This window comes from Staurois parvus, unplaced genomic scaffold (assembly GCF_062004578.1).
Source record: "Staurois parvus isolate SC_StPar_1 unplaced genomic scaffold, SC_StPar_1.0 ptg000126l, whole genome shotgun sequence".
NCBI lineage: Eukaryota > Metazoa > Chordata > Amphibia > Anura > Ranidae > Staurois > Staurois parvus.
In genome coordinates, this window is record NW_028317922.1 from 1,699,640 (window position 1) to 1,719,149 (window position 19,510).

General features: G+C 44.2%; 10 non-coding genes across 10 annotated transcripts; all 10 read left to right on the forward strand.

Annotated features, from left to right (window-relative positions):
• The first annotated feature begins 237 nt into the window (after positions 1–237).
• TRNAF-GAA (transfer RNA phenylalanine (anticodon GAA)) lies at positions 238–310 on the forward strand. Its single transcript has one exon. It is a non-coding gene; the product is annotated as a tRNA-Phe (tRNA).
• Positions 311–2,361: 2,051 nt separating this feature from the next.
• TRNAF-GAA (transfer RNA phenylalanine (anticodon GAA)) lies at positions 2,362–2,434 on the forward strand. The gene has a single exon. It is a non-coding gene; the product is annotated as a tRNA-Phe (tRNA).
• A 2,050-nt stretch (positions 2,435–4,484) lies between these two features.
• On the forward strand, positions 4,485–4,557 carry TRNAF-GAA (transfer RNA phenylalanine (anticodon GAA)). Its single transcript has one exon. It is a non-coding gene; the product is annotated as a tRNA-Phe (tRNA).
• Positions 4,558–6,607: 2,050 nt separating this feature from the next.
• Positions 6,608–6,680, forward strand: TRNAF-GAA (transfer RNA phenylalanine (anticodon GAA)). The gene has a single exon. It is a non-coding gene; the product is annotated as a tRNA-Phe (tRNA).
• Positions 6,681–6,950: 270 nt separating this feature from the next.
• TRNAF-GAA (transfer RNA phenylalanine (anticodon GAA)) lies at positions 6,951–7,023 on the forward strand. Its single transcript has one exon. It is a non-coding gene; the product is annotated as a tRNA-Phe (tRNA).
• A 1,707-nt stretch (positions 7,024–8,730) lies between these two features.
• TRNAF-GAA (transfer RNA phenylalanine (anticodon GAA)) lies at positions 8,731–8,803 on the forward strand. The gene has a single exon. It is a non-coding gene; the product is annotated as a tRNA-Phe (tRNA).
• Positions 8,804–9,073: 270 nt separating this feature from the next.
• On the forward strand, positions 9,074–9,146 carry TRNAF-GAA (transfer RNA phenylalanine (anticodon GAA)). Its single transcript has one exon. It is a non-coding gene; the product is annotated as a tRNA-Phe (tRNA).
• Positions 9,147–12,631: 3,485 nt separating this feature from the next.
• TRNAF-GAA (transfer RNA phenylalanine (anticodon GAA)) lies at positions 12,632–12,704 on the forward strand. Its single transcript has one exon. It is a non-coding gene; the product is annotated as a tRNA-Phe (tRNA).
• Positions 12,705–14,755: 2,051 nt separating this feature from the next.
• On the forward strand, positions 14,756–14,828 carry TRNAF-GAA (transfer RNA phenylalanine (anticodon GAA)). Its single transcript has one exon. It is a non-coding gene; the product is annotated as a tRNA-Phe (tRNA).
• A 3,828-nt stretch (positions 14,829–18,656) lies between these two features.
• Positions 18,657–18,729, forward strand: TRNAF-GAA (transfer RNA phenylalanine (anticodon GAA)). Its single transcript has one exon. It is a non-coding gene; the product is annotated as a tRNA-Phe (tRNA).
• The last annotated feature ends 781 nt before the right edge of the window (positions 18,730–19,510 follow it).

Here is a 19,510-nt window from a genome sequence, read left to right on the forward strand (position 1 = left end):
GAAATTGTGGAAATAGATGGCCAGCAGAGAAACAGCAATCACAACATAAAAGGAGGTTACTGAGGCAAGCTTACATTGGTTTGTCAAGGGGAACTATTGCTCCTATTGTTCCTATTGCCATTACCATGCTGATGTTTGAAAATAAAAGTGTAGGCTGGGACTTTAGATCTCCTTTAAGGTCTCTGGGACCCCTTCGCCTTGCCGCCACACACCTGCTGGCTTGCTCCTTTGGAATGTGCCGAAATAGCTCAGTTGGGAGAGCGTTTGACTGAAGATCTAAAGGTCCCTGGTTCGATCCCGGGTTTCGGCATCTGTTGTAGGTTTAAGGAGAGTCCACCTGTCTGTGAGCTGTTGCTTTTCTCATGAATCGGGCTAGCGTATGCTCCATGCTTTGGCTTCTCACCTGTCTGTTGCTCATGACTGAACGGTGGCTTAGTCTCACTGGCAATTTAGTCGCGAATCTTGCTGCCTTTTCTCTTTTCCGGCAACATGCATAGGCATAAAAATCTCAATTCTCCATAGGCTCCTGTCACACCAACTTATAGTAGCCAACAATTGCTGAGGAAAGCACACGTCTTAAGCCAAAATAGCTCAGTTGGGAGAGCGTTAGACTGAAGATCTAAAGGTCCCTGGTTCAATCCCGGGTTTCGGCAACTGCCTGCGTTTCTTTTGGTGTAACGCTTCCCGGCAAGACTGGGCAGACCAAGACCAAGGTTTAGAAACTGGTTTAGTGCATATTAGGGTCTCGGGCGCAGCAGAAAAGCAATTGTACAACTTCCCGCAGTATATGGTTTTCTCAGCCAACGTGCAAGGACATGTCCAAAATCTATTCTTCTCAATAGGACCAGGTTACACCACCACATAGCGCTTGCAAAGCCTTGGGGGAAAAAAAGGCTGGCATGTTGCATTGTTGCAGCCCTCACCTGCGTTATGCCAATCAAACCAAGTGGAAGAGTCTGCTTCACAGAGGAAATGCAATGTGTCCGAAAGGAATGGCAGCGCGCAGCCGAGCAAAACAACTTATCAAATGCATCCCGGGGTGAACAAGACTTAGCCGGCTTTGAAAGATACTAAAAGTCACGGCGCCGCCAAAACTAGTCTTTGACAACTTGATGCAAGTAAATAGAACTTTTTTGAACCATGGGATGAATAAAATCCAATACATTTTCTTCCTCTTGCTGATGCATCAGACTAGAAAACCAGAAGCAGGTCAGAAAAAGTATCTTCGCGGTCCGAAATGACTTCCATGACAAAAGCTACAATTGCGCAGCTGAAGATTCTCAGCTTCCTCAGGTTGCAGGCCGCTTCTTCTTCCATGCACACAAAATGAGAAGCATAACCACTCCTTCCTAGAAAAGGCAATATCACTTATTCAACCAATTTCCTTGCGGAGTCACTTCTCTTGCAGGGTCCCAAAAGACACAGTATACATGCAAGTCATTTTGATTTTGCCTTTCACTTTAGTTTGAAGAAAGATGTATGATTGTATGCCTTTTATCAGGAAAATTGGGTGAAAATGGCTACGTCAGATGAAAAGCAAAGCTTTAAAGCGAAGAAAGATTACAAACTGTATGACTTTTTCAGGGAAAGTGGCTCAAAATGGCTACGTCAGATGAAAAGCAAGAGGGTTAGCAGCTAGATAAGGTTCTTTTCGAAAAGAGAACACTTGGAGCATTTTCCTTCACTCTGGTCCTTTGGTAGAACTACAGCTGGTTTAAGGCTTCTTTAGAGCAGTGTATTTGGACTCCTCAAAACCTCTATCTAGCTTTAAAAATGTAAAGCCATATATTGCTTCCCACGTTGCATTTCATTGATTTCTAGCCTACTCGCATGAATTTGAACAATCTTGAATATTGTAAACTGACTTTGTGAAGATCCACCAACATTTTCTTTTTTGATTTCAGTGAAATGTATTCACAGTGCCCTGTGAGTAGACTTTGCTGTGTCACACATTTCACAGAGTCTGATTTCCAACGTACAGATTTGCTGAGAGGAGGAGTTTCAGGAGGCAGAGTCAGTACAGGAATCACAGCTTGCAGGCAGCAAGGTACCATGGGAGCTGCAGTCCTTAGAAAATGAAAGTAAAGAGCAGAGAAGAAGCTGAACACCATGCCGGAAATCCAGGAAATTGTGGAAATAGATGGCCAGCAGAGAAACAGCAATCACAACATAAAAGGAGGTTACTGAGGCAAGCTTACATTGGTTTGTCAAGGGGAACTATTGCTCCTATTGTTCCTATTGCCATTACCATGCTGATGTTTGAAAATAAAAGTGTAGGCTGGGACTTTAGATCTCCTTTAAGGTCTCTGGGACCCCTTCGCCTTGCCGCCACACACCTGCTGGCTTGCTCCTTTGGAATGTGCCGAAATAGCTCAGTTGGGAGAGCGTTAGACTGAAGATCTAAAGGTCCCTGGTTCGATCCCGGGTTTCGGCATCTGTTGTAGGTTTAAGGAGAGTCCACCTGTCTGTGAGCTGTTGCTTTTCTCATGAATCGGGCTAGCGTATGCTCCATGCTTTGGCTTCTCACCTGTCTGTTGCTCATGACAGAACGGTGGCTTAGTCTCACTGGCAATTTAGTCGTGAATCTTGCTGCCTTTTCTCTTTTCCGGCAACATGCATAGGCATAAAAATCTCAATTCTCCATAGGCTCCTGTCACACCAACTTATAGTAGCCAACAATTGCTGAGGAAAGCACACGTCTTAAGCCGAAATACGTCAGTTGGGAGAGCGTTAGACTGAAGATCTAAAGGTCCCTGGTTAAATCCCGGGTTTCGGCAACTGCCTGCATTTCTTTTGGTGTAACGCTTCCCGGCAAGACTGGGCAGACCAAGACCAAGGTTTAGAAACTGGTTCAGTGCATATTAGGGTCTCGGGCACAGCAGAAAAGCAATTGTACAACTTCCCGCAGTATATGGTTTTCTCAGCCAACGTGCAAGGACATGTTCAAAATCTATTCTTCTCAATAGGACCAGGTAACACCACCACATAGCGCTGCAAAGCCTTGGGGGAAAAAAAGGCTGGCATGTTGCATTGTTGCAGCCCTCACCTGCGTTATGCCAATCAAACCAAGTGGAAGAGTCTGCTTCACAGAGGAAATGCAATGTGTCCGAAAGGAATGGCAGCGCGCAGCCGAGCAAAACAACTTATCAAATGCATTCCGGGGTGAACAAGACTTAGCCGGCTTTGAAAGATACTAAAAGTCACGGCGCAGCCAAAACTAGTCTTTGACAACTTGATGCAAGTAAATAGAAATTTTTTGAACCATGGGATGAATAAAATCCAATACATTTTCTTCCTCGTGCTGATGCATCAGACTAGAAAACCAGAAGCAGGTCAGAAAAAGTATCTTCGCGGTCCGAAATGACTTCCATGACAAAAGCTACAATTGCGCAGCTGAAGATTCTCAGCTTCCTCAGGTTGCAGGCCGCTTCTTCTTCCATACACACAAAATGAGAAGCATAACCACTCCTTCCTAGAAAAGGCAATATCACTTATTCAACCAATTTCCTTGCGGAGTCACTTCTCTTGCAGGGTCCCAAAAGACACAGTATACACGCAAGTCATTTGGATTTTGCCTTTCACTTTAGTTTGAAGAAAGATGTATGATTGTATTCCTTTTATCAGGAAAATTGGGTGAAAATGGCTACGTCAGATGAAAAGCAAAGCTTTAAAGCGAAGAAAGATTACAAACTGTATGACTTTTTCAGGGAAAGTGGCTCAAAATGGCTACGTCAGATGAAAAGCAAGAGGGTTAGCAGCTAGATAAGGTTCCTTTCGAAAAGAGAACACTTGGAGCATTTTCCTTCACTCTGGTCCTTTGGTAGTACTACGGCTGGTTTAAGGCTTCTTTAGAGCAGTGTATTTGGACTCCTCAAAACCTCTATCTAGCTTTAAAAATGTAAAGCCATATATTGCTTCCCACGTTGCATTTCATTGATTTCTAGCCTACTCGCATGAATTTGAACAATCTTGAATATTGTAAACTGACTTTGTGAAGATCCACCAACATTTTCTTTTTTGATTTCAGTGAAATGTATTCACAGTGCCCTGTGAGTAGACTTTTCTGTGTCACACATTTCACAGAGTCTGATTTCCAACGTACAGATTTGCTGAGAGGAGGAGTTTCAGGAGGCAGAGTCAGTACAGGAATCACAGCTTGCAGGAAGCAAGGTACCATGGGAGCTGCAGTCCTTAGAAAATGAAAGTAAAGAGCAGAGAAGAAGCTGAACACCATGCCGGAAATCCAGGAAATTGTGGAAATAGATGGCCAGCAGAGAAACAGCAATCACAACATAAAAGGAGGTTACTGACGCAAGCTTACATTGGTTTGTCAAGGGGAACTATTGCTCCTATTGTTCCTATTGCCATTACCATGCTGATGTTTGAAAATAAAAGTGTAGGCTGGGACTTTAGATCTCCTTTAAGGTCTCTGGGACCCCTTCGCCTTGCCGCCACACACCTGCTGGCTTGCTCCTTTGGAATGTGCCGAAATAGCTCAGTTGGGAGAGCGTTAGACTGAAGATCTAAAGGTCCCTGGTTCGATCCCGGGTTTCGGCATCTGTTGTAGGTTTAAGGAGAGTACACCTGTCTGTGAGCTGTTGCTTTTCTCATGAATCGGGCTAGCGTATGCTCCATGCATTGGCTTCTCACCTGTCTGTTGCTCATGACTGAACGGTGGCTTAGTCTCACTGGCAATTTAGTCGTGAATCTTGCTGCCTTTTCTCTTTTCCGGCAACATGCATAGGCATAAAAATCTCAATTCTCCATAGGCTCCTGTAACACCAACTTATAGTAGCCAACAATTGCTGAGGAAAGCACACGTCTTAAGCCGAAATAGCTCAGTTGGGAGAGCGTTAGACTGAAGATCTAAAGGTCCCTGGTTCTATTCCGGGTTTCGGCAACTGCCTGCGTTTCTTTTGGTGTAACGCTTCCCGGCAAGACTGGGCAGACCAAGACCAAGGTTTAGAAACTGGTTCAGTGCATATTAGGGTCTCGGGCACAGCAGAAAAGCAATTGTACAACTTCCCGCAGTATATGGTTTTCTCAGCCAACGTGCAAGGACATTTCCAAAATCTATTCTTCTCAATAGGACCAGGTTACACCACCACATAGCGCTGCAAAGCCTTGGGGGAAAAAAAGGCTGGCATGTTGCATTGTTGCAGCCCTCACCTGCATTATGCCAATCAAACCAAGTGGAAGAGTCTGCTTCACAGAGGAAATGCAATGTGTCCGAAAGGAATGGCAGCGCGCAGCCGAGCAAAACAACTTATCAAATGCATTCCGGGGTGAACAAGACTTAGCCGGCTTTGAAAGATACTAAAAGTCACGGCGCAGCCAAAACTAGTCTTTGACAACTTGATGCAAGTAAATAGAACTTTTTTGAACCATGGGATGAATAAAATCCAATACATTTTCTTCCTCGTGCTGATGCATCAGACTAGAAAACCAGAAGCAGGTCAGAAAAAGTATCTTCGCGGTCCGAAATGACTTCCATGACAAAAGCTACAATTGCGCAGCTGAAGATTCTCAGCTTCCTCAGGTTGCAGGCCGCTTCTTCTTCCATACACACAAAATGAGAAGCATAACCACTCCTTCCTAGAAAAGGCAATATCACTTATTCAACCAATTTCCTTGCGGAGTCACTTCTCTTGCAGGGTCCCAAAAGACACAGTATACACGCAAGTCATTTGGATTTTGCCTTTCACTTTAGTTTGAAGAAAGATGTATGATTGTATTCCTTTTATCAGGAAAATTGGGTGAAAATGGCTACGTCAGATGAAAAGCAAAGCTTTAAAGCGAAGAAAGATTACAAACTGTATGACTTTTTCAGGGAAAGTGGCTCAAAATGGCTACGTCAGATGAAAAGCAAGAGGGTTAGCAGCTAGATAAGGTTCCTTTCGAAAAGAGAACACTTGGAGCATTTTCCTTCACTCTGGTCCTTTGGTAGTACTACGGCTGGTTTAAGGCTTCTTTAGAGCAGTGTATTTGGACTCCTCAAAACCTCTATCTAGCTTTAAAAATGTAAAGCCATATATTGCTTCCCACGTTGCATTTCATTGATTTCTAGCCTACTCGCATGAATTTGAACAATCTTGAATATTGTAAACTGACTTTGTGAAGATCCACCAACATTTTCTTTTTTGATTTCAGTGAAATGTATTCACAGTGCCCTGTGAGTAGACTTTGCTGTGTCACACATTTCACAGAGTCTGAATTCCAACGTACAGATTTGCTGAGAGGAGGAGTTTCAGGAGGCAGAGTCAGTACAGGAATCACAGCTTGCAGGAAGCAAGGTACCATGGGAGCTGCAGTCCTTAGAAAATGAAAGTAAAGAGCAGAGAAGAAGCTGAACACCATGCCGGAAATCCAGGAAATTGTGGAAATAGATGGCCAGCAGAGAAACAGCAATCACAACATAAAAGGAGGTTACTGAGGCAAGCTTACATTGGTTTGTCAAGGGGAACTATTGCTCCTATTGTTCCTATTGCAATTACCATGCTGATGTTTGAAAATAAAAGTGTAGGCTGGGACTTTAGATCTCCTTTAAGGTCTCTGGGACCCCTTCGCCTTGCCGCCACACACCTGCTGGCTTGCTCCTTTGGAACGTGCCGAAATAGCTCAGTTGGGAGAGCGTTAGACTGAAGATCTAAAGGTCCCTGGTTCGATCCCGGGTTTCGGCATCTGTTGTAGGTTTAAGGAGAGTCCACCTGTCTGTGAGCTGTTGCTTTTCTCATGAATCGGGCTAGCGTATGCTCCATGCTTTGGCTTCTCACCTGTCTGTTGCTCATGACAGAACGGTGGCTTAGTCTCACTAGCAATTTAGTCGTGAATCTTGCTGCCTTTTCTCTTTTCCGGCAACATGCATAGGCATAAAAATCTCAATTCTCCATAGGCTCCTGTCACACCAACTTATAGTAGCCAACAATTGCTGAGGAAAGCACACGTCTTAAGCCGAAATAGCTCAGTTGGGAGAGCGTTAGACTGAAGATCTAAAGGTCCCTGGTTCAATCCCGGGTTTCGGCAACTGCCTCCGTTTCTTTTGGTGTAACGCTTCCCGGCAAGACTGGGCAGACCAAGACCAAGGTTTAGAAACTGGTTCAGTGCATATTAGGGTGTCGGGCGCAGCAGAAAAGCAATTGTACAACTTCCCGCAGTATATGGTTTTCTCAGCCAACGTGCAAGGACATGTCCAAAATCTATTCTTCTCAATAGGACCAGGTTACACCACCACATAGCGCTGCAAAGCCTTGGGGGAAAAAAAGGCTGGCATGTTGCATTGTTGCAGCCCTCACCTGCGTTATGCCAATCAAACCAAGTGGAAGAGTCTGCTTCACAGAGGAAATGCAATGTGTCCGAAACGAATGGCAGCGCGCAGCCGAGCAAAACAACTTATCAAATGCATTCCGGGATGAACAAGACTTAGCCGGCTTTGAAAGATACTAAAAGTCACGGCGCAGCCAAAACTAGTCTTTAACAACTTGATGCAAGTAAATAGAACTTTTTTGAACCATGGGATGAATAAAATCCAATACATTTTCTTCCTCGTGCTGATGCATCAGACTAGAAAACCAGAAGCAGGTCAGAAAAAGTATCTTCGCGGTCCGAAATGACTTCCATGACAAAAGCTACAATTGCGCAGCTGAAGATTCTCAGCTTCCTCAGGTTGCAGGCCGCTTCTTCTTCCATACACACAAAATGAGAAGCATAACCACTCCTTCCTAGAAAAGGCAATATCACTTATTCAACCAATTTCCTTGCGGAGTCACTTCTCTTGCAGGGTCCCAAAAGACACAGTATACACGCAAGTCATTTGGATTTTGCCTTTCACTTTAGTTTGAAGAAAGATGTATGATTGTATTCCTTTTATCAGGAAAATTGGGTGAAAATGGCTACGTCAGATGAAAAGCAAAGCTTTAAAGCGAAGAAAGATTACAAACTGTATGACTTTTTCAGGGAAAGTGGCTCAAAATGGCTACGTCAGATGAAAAGCAAGAGGGTTAGCAGCTAGATAAGGTTCCTTTCGAAAAGAGAACACTTGGAGCATTTTCCTTCACTCTGGTCCTTTGGTAGTACTACGGCTGGTTTAAGGCTTCTTTAGAGCAGTGTATTTGGACTCCTCAAAACCTCTATCTAGCTTTAAAAATGTAAAGCCATATATTGCTTCCCACGTTGCATTTCATTGATTTCTAGCCTACTCGCATGAATTTGAACAATCTTGAATATTGTAAACTGACTTTGTGAAGATCCACCAACATTTTCTTTTTTGATTTCAGTGAAATGTATTCACAGTGCCCTGTGAGTAGACTTTGCTGTGTCACACATTTCACAGAGTCTGAATTCCAACGTACAGATTTGCTGAGAGGAGGAGTTTCAGGAGGCAGAGTCAGTACAGGAATCACAGCTTGCAGGAAGCAAGGTACCATGGGAGCTGCAGTCCTTAGAAAATGAAAGTAAAGAGCAGAGAAGAAGCTGAACACCATGCCGGAAATCCAGGAAATTGTGGAAATAGATGGCCAGCAGAGAAACAGCAATCACAACATAAAAGGAGGTTACTGAGGCAAGCTTACATTGGTTTGTCAAGGGGAACTATTGCTCCTATTGTTCCTATTGCAATTACCATGCTGATGTTTGAAAATAAAAGTGTAGGCTGGGACTTTAGATCTCCTTTAAGGTCTCTGGGACCCCTTCGCCTTGCCGCCACACACCTGCTGGCTTGCTCCTTTGGAACGTGCCGAAATAGCTCAGTTGGGAGAGCGTTAGACTGAAGATCTAAAGGTCCCTGGTTCGATCCCGGGTTTCGGCATCTGTTGTAGGTTTAAGGAGAGTCCACCTGTCTGTGAGCTGTTGCTTTTCTCATGAATCGGGCTAGCGTATGCTCCATGCTTTGGCTTCTCACCTGTCTGTTGCTCATGACAGAACGGTGGCTTAGTCTCACTAGCAATTTAGTCGTGAATCTTGCTGCCTTTTCTCTTTTCCGGCAACATGCATAGGCATAAAAATCTCAATTCTCCATAGGCTCCTGTCACACCAACTTATAGTAGCCAACAATTGCTGAGGAAAGCACATGTCTTAAGCCGAAATAGCTCAGTTGGGAGAGCGTTAGACTGAAGATCTAAAGGTCCCTGGTTCAATCCCGGGTTTCGGCAACTGCCTCCGTTTCTTTTGGTGTAACGCTTCCCGGCAAGACTGGGCAGACCAAGACCAAGGTTTAGAAACTGGTTCAGTGCATATTAGGGTCTCGGGCGCAGCAGAAAAGCAATTGTACAACTTCCCGCAGTATATGGTTTTCTCAGCCAACGTGCAAGGACATGTCCAAAATCTATTCTTCTCAATAGGACCAGGTTACACCACCACATAGCGCTGCAAAGCCTTGGGGGAAAAAAAGGCTGGCATGTTGCATTGTTGCAGCCCTCACCTGCGTTATGCCAATCAAACCAAGTGGAAGAGTCTGCTTCACAGAGGAAATGCAATGTGTCCGAAAGGAATGGCAGCGCGCAGCCGAGCAAAACAACTTATCAAATGCATTCCGGGGTGAACAAGACTTAGCCGGCTTTGAAAGATACTAAAAGTCACGGCGCAGCCAAAACTAGTCTTTAACAACTTGATGCAAGTAAATAGAACTTTTTTGAACCATGGGATGAATAAAATCCAATACATTTTCTTCCTCGTGCTGATGCATCAGACTAGAAAACCAGAAGCAGGTCAGAAAAAGTATCTTCGCGGTCCGAAATGACTTCCATGACAAAAGCTACAATTGCGCAGCTGAAGATTCTCAGCTTCCTCAGGTTGCAGGCCGCTTCTTCTTCCATACACACAAAATGAGAAGCATAACCACTCCTTCCTAGAAAAGGCAATATCACTTATTCAACCAATTTCCTTGCGGAGTCACTTCTCTTGCAGGGTCCCAAAAGACACAGTATACAAGCAAGTCATTTGGATTTTGCCTTTCACTTTAGTTTGAAGAAAGATGTATGATTGTATTCCTTTTATCAGGAAAATTGGGTGAAAATGGCTACGTCAGATGAAAAGCAAAGCTTTAAAGCGAAGAAAGATTACAAACTGTATGACTTTTTCAGGGAAAGTGGCTCAAAATGGCTACGTCAGATGAAAAGCAAGAGGGTTAGCAGCTAGATAAGGTTCCTTTCGAAAAGAGAACACTTGGAGCATTTTCCTTCACTCTGGTCCTTTGGTAGTACTACGGCTGGTTTAAGGCTTCTTTAGAGCAGTGTATTTGGACTCCTCAAAACCTCTATCTAGCTTTAAAAATGTAAAGCCATATATTGCTTCCCACGTTGCATTTCATTGATTTCTAGCCTACTCGCATGAATTTGAACAATCTTGAATATTGTAAACTGACTTTGTGAAGATCCACCAACATTTTCTTTTTTGATTTCAGTGAAATGTATTCACAGTGCCCTGTGAGTAGACTTTGCTGTGTCACACATTTCACAGAGTCTGATTTCCAACGTACAGATTTGCTGAGAGGAGGAGTTTCAGGAGGCAGAGTCAGTACAGGAATCACAGCTTGCAGGCAGCAAGGTACCATGGGAGCTGCAGTCCTTAGAAAATGAAAGTAAAGAGCAGAGAAGAAGCTGAACACCATGCCGGAAATCCAGGAAATTGTAGAAATAGATGGCCAGCAGAGAAACAGCAATCACAACATAAAAGGAGGTTACTGAGGCAAGCTTACATTGGTTTGTCAAGGGGAACTATTGCTCCTATTGTTCCTATTGCCATTACCATGCTGATGTTTGAAAATAAAAGTGTAGGCTGGGACTTTAGATCTCCTTTAAGGTCTCTGGGACCCCTTCGCTTTGCCGCCACACACCTGCTGGCTTGCTCCTTTGGAATGTGCCGAAATAGCTCAGTTGGGAGAGCGTTAGACTGAAGATCTAAAGTCCCTGGTTCTATTCCGGGTTTCGGCAACTGCCTGCGTTTCTTTTGGTGTAACGCTTCCCGGCAAGACTGGGCAGACCAAGACCAAGGTTTAGAAACTGGTTCAGTGCATATTAGGGTCTCGGGCGCAGCAGAAAAGCAATTGTACAACTTCCCGCAGTATATGGTTTTCTCAGCCAACGTGCAAGGACATGTCCAAAATCTTTTCTACTCAATAGGACCAGGTTACACCACCACATAGCGCTGCAAAGCCTTGGGGGAAAAAAAGGCTGGCATGTTGCATTGTTGCAGCCCTCACCTGCGTTATGCCAATCAAACCAAGTGGAAGAGTCTGCTTCACAGAGGAAATGCAATGTGTCCGAAAGGAATGGCAGAGCGCAGCCGAGCAAAACAACTTATCAAATGCATTCCGGGGTGAAAAAAACTTAGCCGGCTTTGAAAGATACTAAAAGTCACGGCGCCGCCAAAACTAGTCTTTGACAACTTGATGCAAGTAAATAGAACTTTTTTGAACCATGGGATGAATAAAATCCAATACATTTTCTTCCTCGTGCTGTTGCATTAGACTAGAAACCAGAAGCAGGTCAGAAAAAGTATCTTCGCGGTCCGAAATGACTTCCATGACAAAAGCTACAATTGCGCAGCTGAAGATTCTCAGCTTCCTCAGGTTGCAGGTCGCTTCTTCTTCCATGCACACAAAATGAGAAGCATAACCACTCCTTCCTAGAAAAGGCAATATCACTTATTCAACCAATTTCCTTGCGGAGTCACTTCTCTTGCAGGGTCCCAAAAGACACAGTATACACGCAAGTCATTTTGATTTTGCCTTTCACTTTAGTTTGAAGAAAGATGTATGATTGTATGCCTTTTATCAGGAAAATTGGGTGAAAATGGCTACGTCAGATGAAAAGCAAAGCTTTAAAGCGAAGAAAGATTACAAACTGTATGACTTTTTCAGGGAAAGTGGCTCAAAATGGCTACGTCAGATGAAAAGCAAGAGGGTTAGCAGCTAGATAAGGTTCCTTTCGCAAAGAGAACACTTGGAGCGTTTTCCTTCACTCTGGTCCTTTGGTAGTACTACGGCTGGTTTAAGGCTTCTTTAGAGCAGTGTATTTGGACTCCTCAAAACCTCTATCTAGCTTTAAAAATGTAAAGCCATATATTGCTTCCCACGTTGCATTTCATTGATTTCTAGCCTACTCGCATGAATTTGAACAATCTTGAATATTGTAAACTGACTTTGTGAAGATCCACCAACATTTTCTTTTTTGATTTCAGTGAAATGTATTCACAGTGCCCTGTGAGTAGACTTTGCTGTGTCACACATTTCACAGAGTCTGATTTCCAACGTACAGATTTGCTGAGAGGAGGAGTTTCAGGAGGCAGAGTCAGTACAGGAATCACAGCTTGCAGGCAGCAAGGTACCATGGGAGCTGCAGTCCTTAGAAAATGAAAGTAAAGAGCAGAGAAGAAGCTGAACACCATGCCGGAAATCCAGGAAATTGTGGAAATAGATGGCCAGCAGAGAAACAGCAATCACAACATAAAAGGAGGTTACTGAGGCAAGCTTACATTGGTTTGTCAAGGGGAACTATTGCTCCTATTGTTCCTATTGCCATTACCATGCTGATGTTTGAAAATAAAAGTGTAGGCTGGGACTTTAGATCTCCTTTAAGGTCTCTGGGACCCCTTCGCCTTGCCGCCACACACCTGCTGGCTTGCTCCTTTGGAATGTGCCGAAATAGCTCAGTTGGGAGAGCGTTTGACTGAAGATCTAAAGGTCCCTGGTTCGATCCCGGGTTTCGGCATCTGTTGTAGGTTTAAGGAGAGTCCACCTGTCTGTGAGCTGTTGCTTTTCTCATGAATCGGGCTAGCGTATGCTCCATGCTTTGGCTTCTCACCTGTCTGTTGCTCATGACTGAACGGTGGCTTAGTCTCACTGGCAATTTAGTCGCGAATCTTGCTGCCTTTTCTCTTTTCCGGCAACATGCATAGGCATAAAAATCTCAATTCTCCATAGGCTCCTGTCACACCAACTTATAGTAGCCAACAATTGCTGAGGAAAGCACACGTCTTAAGCCAAAATAGCTCAGTTGGGAGAGCGTTAGACTGAAGATCTAAAGGTCCCTGGTTCAATCCCGGGTTTCGGCAACTGCCTGCGTTTCTTTTGGTGTAACGCTTCCCGGCAAGACTGGGCAGACCAAGACCAAGGTTTAGAAACTGGTTTAGTGCATATTAGGGTCTCGGGCGCAGCAGAAAAGCAATTGTACAACTTCCCGCAGTATATGGTTTTCTCAGCCAACGTGCAAGGACATGTCCAAAATCTATTCTTCTCAATAGGACCAGGTTACACCACCACATAGCGCTTGCAAAGCCTTGGGGGAAAAAAAGGCTGGCATGTTGCATTGTTGCAGCCCTCACCTGCGTTATGCCAATCAAACCAAGTGGAAGAGTCTGCTTCACAGAGGAAATGCAATGTGTCCGAAAGGAATGGCAGCGCGCAGCCGAGCAAAACAACTTATCAAATGCATCCCGGGGTGAACAAGACTTAGCCGGCTTTGAAAGATACTAAAAGTCACGGCGCCGCCAAAACTAGTCTTTGACAACTTGATGCAAGTAAATAGAACTTTTTTGAACCATGGGATGAATAAAATCCAATACATTTTCTTCCTCTTGCTGATGCATCAGACTAGAAAACCAGAAGCAGGTCAGAAAAAGTATCTTCGCGGTCCGAAATGACTTCCATGACAAAAGCTACAATTGCGCAGCTGAAGATTCTCAGCTTCCTCAGGTTGCAGGCCGCTTCTTCTTCCATGCACACAAAATGAGAAGCATAACCACTCCTTCCTAGAAAAGGCAATATCACTTATTCAACCAATTTCCTTGCGGAGTCACTTCTCTTGCAGGGTCCCAAAAGACACAGTATACATGCAAGTCATTTTGATTTTGCCTTTCACTTTAGTTTGAAGAAAGATGTATGATTGTATGCCTTTTATCAGGAAAATTGGGTGAAAATGGCTACGTCAGATGAAAAGCAAAGCTTTAAAGCGAAGAAAGATTACAAACTGTATGACTTTTTCAGGGAAAGTGGCTCAAAATGGCTACGTCAGATGAAAAGCAAGAGGGTTAGCAGCTAGATAAGGTTCTTTTCGAAAAGAGAACACTTGGAGCATTTTCCTTCACTCTGGTCCTTTGGTAGAACTACAGCTGGTTTAAGGCTTCTTTAGAGCAGTGTATTTGGACTCCTCAAAACCTCTATCTAGCTTTAAAAATGTAAAGCCATATATTGCTTCCCACGTTGCATTTCGTTGATTTCTAGCCTACTCGCATGAATTTGAACAATCTTGAATATTGTAAACTGACTTTGTGAAGATCCACCAACATTTTCTTTTTTGATTTCAGTGAAATGTATTCACAGTGCCCTGTGAGTAGACTTTGCTGTGTCACACATTTCACAGAGTCTGATTTCCAACGTACAGATTTGCTGAGAGGAGGAGTTTCAGGAGGCAGAGTCAGTACAGGAATCACAGCTTGCAGGCAGCAAGGTACCATGGGAGCTGCAGTCCTTAGAAAATGAAAGTAAAGAGCAGAGAAGAAGCTGAACACCATGCCGGAAATCCAGGAAATTGTGGAAATAGATGGCCAGCAGAGAAACAGCAATCACAACATAAAAGGAGGTTACTGAGGCAAGCTTACATTGGTTTGTCAAGGGGAACTATTGCTCCTATTGTTCCTATTGCCATTACCATGCTGATGTTTGAAAATAAAAGTGTAGGCTGGGACTTTAGATCTCCTTTAAGGTCTCTGGGACCCCTTCGCCTTGCCGCCACACACCTGCTGGCTTGCTCCTTTGGAACGTGCCGAAATAGCTCAGTTGGGAGAGCGTTAGACTGAAGATCTAAAGGTCCCTGGTTCGATCCCGGGTTTCGGCATCTGTTGTAGGTTTAAGGAGAGTCCACCTGTCTGTGAGCTGTTGCTTTTCTCATGAATCGGGCTAGCGTATGCTCCATGCTTTGGCTTCTCACCTGTCTGTTGCTCATGACAGAACGGTGGCTTAGTCTCACTGGCAATTTAGTCGTGAATCTTGCTGCCTTTTCTCTTTTCCGGCAACATGCATAGGCATAAAAATCTCAATTCTCCATAGGCTCCTGTCACACCAACTTATAGTAGCCAACAATTGCTGAGGAAAGCACACGTCTTAAGCCGAAATACGTCAGTTGGGAGAGCGTTAGACTGAAGATCTAAAGGTCCCTGGTTAAATCCCGGGTTTCGGCAACTGCCTGCATTTCTTTTGGTGTAACGCTTCCCGGCAAGACTGGGCAGACCAAGACCAAGGTTTAGAAACTGGTTCAGTGCATATTAGGGTCTCGGGCACAGCAGAAAAGCAATTGTACAACTTCCCGCAGTATATGGTTTTCTCAGCCAACGTGCAAGGACATGTTCAAAATCTATTCTTCTCAATAGGACCAGGTAACACCACCACATAGCGCTGCAAAGCCTTGGGGGAAAAAAAGGCTGGCATGTTGCATTGTTGCAGCCCTCACCTGCGTTATGCCAATCAAACCAAGTGGAAGAGTCTGCTTCACAGAGGAAATGCAATGTGTCCGAAAGGAATGGCAGCGCGCAGCCGAGCAAAACAACTTATCAAATGCATTCCGGGGTGAACAAGACTTAGCCGGCTTTGAAAGATACTAAAAGTCACGGCGCAGCCAAAACTAGTCTTTGACAACTTGATGCAAGTAAATAGAAATTTTTTGAACCATGGGATGAATAAAATCCAATACATTTTCTTCCTCGTGCTGATGCATCAGACTAGAAAACCAGAAGCAGGTCAGAAAAAGTATCTTCGCGGTCCGAAATGACTTCCATGACAAAAGCTACAATTGCGCAGCTGAAGATTCTCAGCTTCCTCAGGTTGCAGGCCGCTTCTTCTTCCATACACACAAAATGAGAAGCATAACCACTCCTTCCTAGAAAAGGCAATATCACTTATTCAACCAATTTCCTTGCGGAGTCACTTCTCTTGCAGGGTCCCAAAAGACACAGTATACAAGCAAGTCATTTGGATTTTGCCTTTCACTTTAGTTTGAAGAAAGATGTATGATTGTATTCCTTTTATCAGGAAAATTGGGTGAAAATGGCTACGTCAGATGAAAAGCAAAGCTTTAAAGCGAAGAAAGATTACAAACTGTATGACTTTTTCAGGGAAAGTGGCTCAAAATGGCTACGTCAGATGAAAAGCAAGAGGGTTAGCAGCTAGATAAGGTTCCTTTCGAAAAGAGAACACTTGGAGCATTTTCCTTCACTCTGGTCCTTTGGTAGTACTACGGCTGGTTTAAGGCTTCTTTAGAGCAGTGTATTTGGACTCCTCAAAACCTCTATCTAGCTTTAAAAATGTAAAGCCATATATTGCTTCCCACGTTGCATTTCATTGATTTCTAGCCTACTCGCATGAATTTGAACAATCTTGAATATTGTAAACTGACTTTGTGAAGATCCACCAACATTTTCTTTTTTGATTTCAGTGAAATGTATTCACAGTGCCCTGTGAGTAGACTTTGCTGTGTCACACATTTCACAGAGTCTGATTTCCAACGTACAGATTTGCTGAGAGGAGGAGTTTCAGGAGGCAGAGTCAGTACAGGAATCACAGCTTGCAGGCAGCAAGGTACCATGGGAGCTGCAGTCCTTAGAAAATGAAAGTAAAGAGCAGAGAAGAAGCTGAACACCATGCCGGAAATCCAGGAAATTGTAGAAATAGATGGCCAGCAGAGAAACAGCAATCACAACATAAAAGGAGGTTACTGAGGCAAGCTTACATTGGTTTGTCAAGGGGAACTATTGCTCCTATTGTTCCTATTGCCATTACCATGCTGATGTTTGAAAATAAAAGTGTAGGCTGGGACTTTAGATCTCCTTTAAGGTCTCTGGGACCCCTTCGCTTTGCCGCCACACACCTGCTGGCTTGCTCCTTTGGAATGTGCCGAAATAGCTCAGTTGGGAGAGCGTTAGACTGAAGATCTAAAGTCCCTGGTTCTATTCCGGGTTTCGGCAACTGCCTGCGTTTCTTTTGGTGTAACGCTTCCCGGCAAGACTGGGCAGACCAAGACCAAGGTTTAGAAACTGGTTCAGTGCATATTAGGGTCTCGGGCGCAGCAGAAAAGCAATTGTACAACTTCCCGCAGTATATGGTTTTCTCAGCCAACGTGCAAGGACATGTCCAAAATCTTTTCTACTCAATAGGACCAGGTTACACCACCACATAGCGCTGCAAAGCCTTGGGGGAAAAAAAGGCTGGCATGTTGCATTGTTGCAGCCCTCACCTGCGTTATGCCAATCAAACCAAGTGGAAGAGTCTGCTTCACAGAGGAAATGCAATGTGTCCGAAAGGAATGGCAGAGCGCAGCCGAGCAAAACAACTTATCAAATGCATTCCGGGGTGAAAAAAACTTAGCCGGCTTTGAAAGATACTAAAAGTCACGGCGCCGCCAAAACTAGTCTTTGACAACTTGATGCAAGTAAATAGAACTTTTTTGAACCATGGGATGAATAAAATCCAATACATTTTCTTCCTCGTGCTGTTGCATTAGACTAGAAACCAGAAGCAGGTCAGAAAAAGTATCTTCGCGGTCCGAAATGACTTCCATGACAAAAGCTACAATTGCGCAGCTGAAGATTCTCAGCTTCCTCAGGTTGCAGGTCGCTTCTTCTTCCATGCACACAAAATGAGAAGCATAACCACTCCTTCCTAGAAAAGGCAATATCACTTATTCAACCAATTTCCTTGCGGAGTCACTTCTCTTGCAGGGTCCCAAAAGACACAGTATACACGCAAGTCATTTTGATTTTGCCTTTCACTTTAGTTTGAAGAAAGATGTATGATTGTATGCCTTTTATCAGGAAAATTGGGTGAAAATGGCTACGTCAGATGAAAAGCAAAGCTTTAAAGCGAAGAAAGATTACAAACTGTATGACTTTTTCAGGGAAAGTGGCTCAAAATGGCTACGTCAGATGAAAAGCAAGAGGGTTAGCAGCTAGATAAGGTTCCTTTCGCAAAGAGAACACTTGGAGCGTTTTCCTTCACTCTGGTCCTTTGGTAGTACTACGGCTGGTTTAAGGCTTCTTTAGAGCAGTGTATTTGGACTCCTCAAAACCTCTATCTAGCTTTAAAAATGTAAAGCCATATATTGCTTCCCACGTTGCATTTCATTGATTTCTAGCCTACTCGCATGAATTTGAACAATCTTGAATATTGTAAACTGACTTTGTGAAGATCCACCAACATTTTCTTTTTTGATTTCAGTGAAATGTATTCACAGTGCCCTGTGAGTAGACTTTGCTGTGTCACACATTTCACAGAGTCTGATTTCCAACGTACAGATTTGCTGAGAGGAGGAGTTTCAGGAGGCAGAGTCAGTACAGGAATCACAGCTTGCAGGCAGCAAGGTACCATGGGAGCTGCAGTCCTTAGAAAATGAAAGTAAAGAGCAGAGAAGAAGCTGAACACCATGCCGGAAATCCAGGAAATTGTGGAAATAGATGGCCAGCAGAGAAACAGCAATCACAACATAAAAGGAGGTTACTGAGGCAAGCTTACATTGGTTTGTCAAGGGGAACTATTGCTCCTATTGTTCCTATTGCCATTACCATGCTGATGTTTGAAAATAAAAGTGTAGGCTGGGACTTTAGATCTCCTTTAAGGTCTCTGGGACCCCTTCGCCTTGCCGCCACACACCTGCTGGCTTGCTCCTTTGGAATGTGCCGAAATAGCTCAGTTGGGAGAGCGTTTGACTGAAGATCTAAAGGTCCCTGGTTCGATCCCGGGTTTCGGCATCTGTTGTAGGTTTAAGGAGAGTCCACCTGTCTGTGAGCTGTTGCTTTTCTCATGAATCGGGCTAGCGTATGCTCCATGCTTTGGCTTCTCACCTGTCTGTTGCTCATGACTGAACGGTGGCTTAGTCTCACTGGCAATTTAGTCGCGAATCTTGCTGCCTTTTCTCTTTTCCGGCAACATGCATAGGCATAAAAATCTCAATTCTCCATAGGCTCCTGTCACACCAACTTATAGTAGCCAACAATTGCTGAGGAAAGCACACGTCTTAAGCCAAAATAGCTCAGTTGGGAGAGCGTTAGACTGAAGATCTAAAGGTCCCTGGTTCAATCCCGGGTTTCGGCAACTGCCTGCGTTTCTTTTGGTGTAACGCTTCCCGGCAAGACTGGGCAGACCAAGACCAAGGTTTAGAAACTGGTTTAGTGCATATTAGGGTCTCGGGCGCAGCAGAAAAGCAATTGTACAACTTCCCGCAGTATATGGTTTTCTCAGCCAACGTGCAAGGACATGTCCAAAATCTATTCTTCTCAATAGGACCAGGTTACACCACCACATAGCGCTTGCAAAGCCTTGGGGGAAAAAAAGGCTGGCATGTTGCATTGTTGCAGCCCTCACCTGCGTTATGCCAATCAAACCAAGTGGAAGAGTCTGCTTCACAGAGGAAATGCAATGTGTCCGAAAGGAATGGCAGCGCGCAGCCGAGCAAAACAACTTATCAAATGCATCCCGGGGTGAACAAGACTTAGCCGGCTTTGAAAGATACTAAAAGTCACGGCGCCGCCA